Here is a 4,761-nt window from a genome sequence, read left to right as displayed (position 1 = left end):
TTTCAGATTGGAGATGAGTCCGGCGGCCGGCCGAACGTTGGACTCGGAAGGCGGTTTTCGACCGCGGCGGCGTTTGCGCATGCGCCCACTCCGTACGCTATCGTACCACGGGCACGCGGCTATAACTATATACTGTTATATTTTCATCGTTTATGCCAACACTGCCAACTGCCGTGGCAATGGTCTTCGGAAACGTACTGTGCGTGATGCGTGTTGTACGCGAGTACCTATTTCATGCGTGCACGAAGTACTTACGTACTATGATATAACTATACACTTTAGCTCTGCCGCACCGCTTCCACCACTGTTCGGCGGTCTTGTTCAATGTTCGGCAGTCTCGTACTCTCGTTCGGCAGTTCGGCTTAATTCAACATTTTGGCCAAAGATGATCAAGATTTTTACAGCGGCCGTTACGCAACACGTGTTACCGAGTTTAGCGAACGGTGTCGCTGCGACCTACCTGTTATGAAGGAATAATTGGAACATCGACACTGGTCCAAGTGTCCAGTATAGAATTACCTAAAATAAAAATTATCTTAGGTATTTTAATCCCGATAATAATCTAATATAATATTATTATAATATGATAAACGATAACAGACGTTAGATGGTAATGTGAAAAAGCACATCACCTACTTCCCCATACGAAAACACCCGATTTAATATCGTCTATTTAGGCCCTAGGAGGTATTGAAATTTAACTGCCCAAAGACCCACAAATGTTTAATCCAACGCGATAGGTAGTTGATGTAGTCGTTCGATATAATTATTTTTGAAAAAATACCACGAATTCCAGTCGAAACCTATCGATTACACGGAATACATTAAAATATTATTATGATCTATTAGTACACTTCACTTATTTTTATTATTTAATTCCTTTAAAGGTTGACTGTGCTATAGACTATAGCCAATAAGAGCAAAATATGACCCAAACGCAACTCAAAGTCGCAAAAATAAATATTACATAAGCCCGAATAAATTTTACAAAAATAAAGTGTACTTTATAAATTAAATATACAAATTCATGCTGTATATATTGTCATAGGTGGTATTTGGGAGGTGGGGGTCACGAGAGGGCAGTTGCCCTCCAGAAAAAAATATTGAAAGGGTAAACTCGTCATTTTCTAAATTAAATATTATTTAAACAATTTTTAATTTTTATGAAATATTTATGTTGAATTACTTTTGTACAATTATAAAAGAAAATTATTTCTGGTGTTAATCAGATCAATATTATCAATATTACCATAAATTAATATAAACTAATGTAAATTCTATAAGACTATGAATATTAATATAATCTTATGGTTACTCTTGAAACATAATATTATATTACATTGATATTAGTTGATATACGTTCCTGTTTATTTAATTTTTAATTTTTTTTTTTATTTTTAAGATAAGCACAATCTGTAATATTTAGCACAATGAGTGTATGTGGTGACAAAACAAAAATACTATGAAAATAGGAATAAAAAGCCATTAGTGGTACCTGGGAAATTATTTTAATATAAAATATAAAAACATAGGAGAGTGAAATGTTATCTGTTCAGTGTTCTTATTTAAATAGTAAGTAAAAATGTTGATGGAATGTATTAGGATAAGTTAAATATAAGAAGATTTTTTAATGGGTCAAAACTTTATCGTAATTTGTTAAGATAAAATACAATACAAATAATACAATAATACTAAACTTCAACTGAACTCAATTACTGTTGATGCATTTTTGATTTTTAAATTATAAAAATACTATACATTTAATTAAAATGAATAATTTAATTTAATAATTAATAATTTTAAAATGAAACTTATAGTGTAACAATATTTATTTTTGCGCTTTTATCCCGCTACTAAAATACAAAATTACAAAGTGAATTTTCACTTTTGGTCTAACGAAAAAAAAAAATCAACGATTTGCGCTTTTCGGTTTCACCGGTTGACAGTTAACTTATTTATAGAATTTGTTTAAGGTATTTGTAATATTTGTATCCGGACTCCCAAGTACCAATTAGAAAATTGATACTTTTTATTAATTTCAATATGAAACAAACAATAATATCAATAATTATCATTGATTAAAATTAATATTGTTCGACAATTTTATTCAAAGCAATTATAAATTTAGAAAATAAAAATTTAAAAAGTATTAAAAAATGGGTAAGGACATAGCCACATAGGTTATAATCTAGTGCCTTTTGAAAATCCCCCTATAGCTGACGTTGACCGCTAGGATATTTTTACTTTTAAAATTTACTCGTACTTAATATACCTACTTGTTTTTGATAATACATTTCCGCTAAATATTACGGTTAAAAAACTATGTAAATATATAATAGTAAAAAAATGTTTGAGTGTGTACACAAAAATCACATATCGATTACTTATTTATAAATATTTGGTACTTGTTTGTTATCGCCCCGCCACTCTTGTTTGTTATCGCTCTGCTGTATACAATTATTGTGTTTTACTCGTGATGGATAATCTATTTTAGGAAATATTTTGGAAATAACTACATTAGAAAATAATTAATAAGAATTGGTGGCCCCGGTCTTTTTGTCGAAATAGATGAAAGTTTATTTGTGCGTAGAAAAAATAATGCTGGACGTATTCTGCCATACCAATGGATTTTCGGTGGAATATGTCGGGAAACCAACGAGTGTTTTATAATTTTATTAGTGTACCTGATCGATCGGAAAAAATATTGTTACCTATAATACAAAAGTATATAAAAACAGGTTCAATAATTATGTCGATTGTTGGAAAGCCTAAAATAATTTGCAGCAAGCGAGATTCAAACATAATACCGTTAACCACACTTATAATTTTGTTAATACGTACACAGGAGCACACACCCAAAATATCGAGAGGTTATGGGGTTCTGTAAAGTGGGATAATAAAAAGCACCGTGGAACTGATAGAAATTGTTTGGAGTCCTATTTGGCTGAATTTATGTGGAGAACATGCACGTCTCGGGGAACAAGATGTATTTCAAGATATTTTAAATGACATTTCTGAGTTCTGGCCTCTTTTGTAATTTAACACACTTAATTTTTAATTTATAATTATAATACATTTTTAAATTTGAATTTTATACTTAAATACAATTTTTAACAATATTGAATATTGAAATATTTTCGTATTTATTGTATTGTTTTTTTTGTTTTTTTTTTTTTTATGACGGGGTGATAAATTTTTTACGGAGTATTGGCGGGGCAATAACAAATAAGTACCAAATATTTTAAAACATAACAACAAAAATATACATACCTATACACAAATCAAATACATTTACGATTAAAATATAGAATTAAAAAATAACATAATTACATAGTCAAAATAAACTTCCATTTTAATATCTGTGACAAACCTATTCTAATTTATAAATATTTTTAAATTGCGTTTTTCAATTTTTAAATAAGTACATTACTTAAAATGAATCAAACATTTTAAATTTTTTGGTATATATAAGCTGTTATAGAAATGGTCAATTATACAATATTTTGGTGAAAATATTATCAACTGACCACTGGCCTGTCTAGCTTACTCGAAGCTTGTCACCCCAACGGTGCCCCAATGTCAAAATATTCAAAAGAAATAGATAAATTCATAATTGTCTACTTAGTATTTATTATCGATTATTATAAAGACGTGCTTAAGTATTTTAATAAGGTAAAAAAGTAACTACGGTCTACGTATTAAAAAAAAAACGATTAACATAAGATCTCAATACTTATATGAAACGAGTTTTATTTGTACAGACGCTTTTAAATATTCATATTAAATGTTTTCTTTTCTCTAAAATTAATCTTTTCATTTACCACCAAAAAAAAATTCAATTATAATATTTTGGTAACCCCATATTATAATACAGAGAATACGTTGTCTATCTACATAACATTATACCAAAGAAATTAAATTAAAAAATGCTAATCAAATTAAGATTATGCTTAACGTGAATTTAAATCAAGTTTGATATTAACCGTTATGTAGGTAAGTAAAAAAAGGATAACTCAAAAGAATAAAAATTAATGAAAAAATGTATAGTCAATTTTTTTTCCATACTTAGGTTTTACAAAACTAAATACATACTCTCATGCAAAATTTAATAGATATTGAAAATTTCAACATTTTTAGGTAAAAAAAAATCATTATAGATATAATTAATACTTATCTATTTAATTGTTACCGTAAATTTTTTTTAAAAAGCTAATCATACAATTTTTAGTGATATGAACATAAAGTATTATAATAATTAATAGAGTGCTATAATAAATTCAAAGTTTTTGGCAAGAATTAACTAGTATAAAAAAAACTGTATTACCAAATGTAACTTATAGGAACTTATAGAAAAATAAATTACTTAAAGCGATATAAATAAATGTATAATTATAAAGTATCAGAGAAAAAATATTAGTCTAATATATATCATAAAGTATATTAATAGTCAATAGAGCTTGACAATTAATAGTCTTTTTCAGTTAGAATCGTTATTCATATATGTAACGATTTATCATTGAATTCAAATTTAATCCATCCATTAAATTAGAAAGTACATTCCTATATCCATACTATAAATAGCAGATCGGGACGATTGAGAACCCTATTTTTTTATTAGTTTATGTTCGAAGTATGTTAAAAAAAGTTATTGTTTTTTGGTTTAAAAGCTTAACAATATGTTTGAGTTTTCTTTTACATAATTTATTATATGGTTACAAAATAAAGACTGATGATATATAGTTATAATTTTTACACGCTATA

This window comes from Melanaphis sacchari, unplaced genomic scaffold (genome assembly GCF_002803265.2).
Source record: "Melanaphis sacchari strain LSU unplaced genomic scaffold, SCAv2.0 Contig0_pilon_pilon, whole genome shotgun sequence".
NCBI lineage: Eukaryota > Metazoa > Arthropoda > Insecta > Hemiptera > Aphididae > Melanaphis > Melanaphis sacchari.
This window is presented reverse-complemented; position numbering follows the sequence as displayed.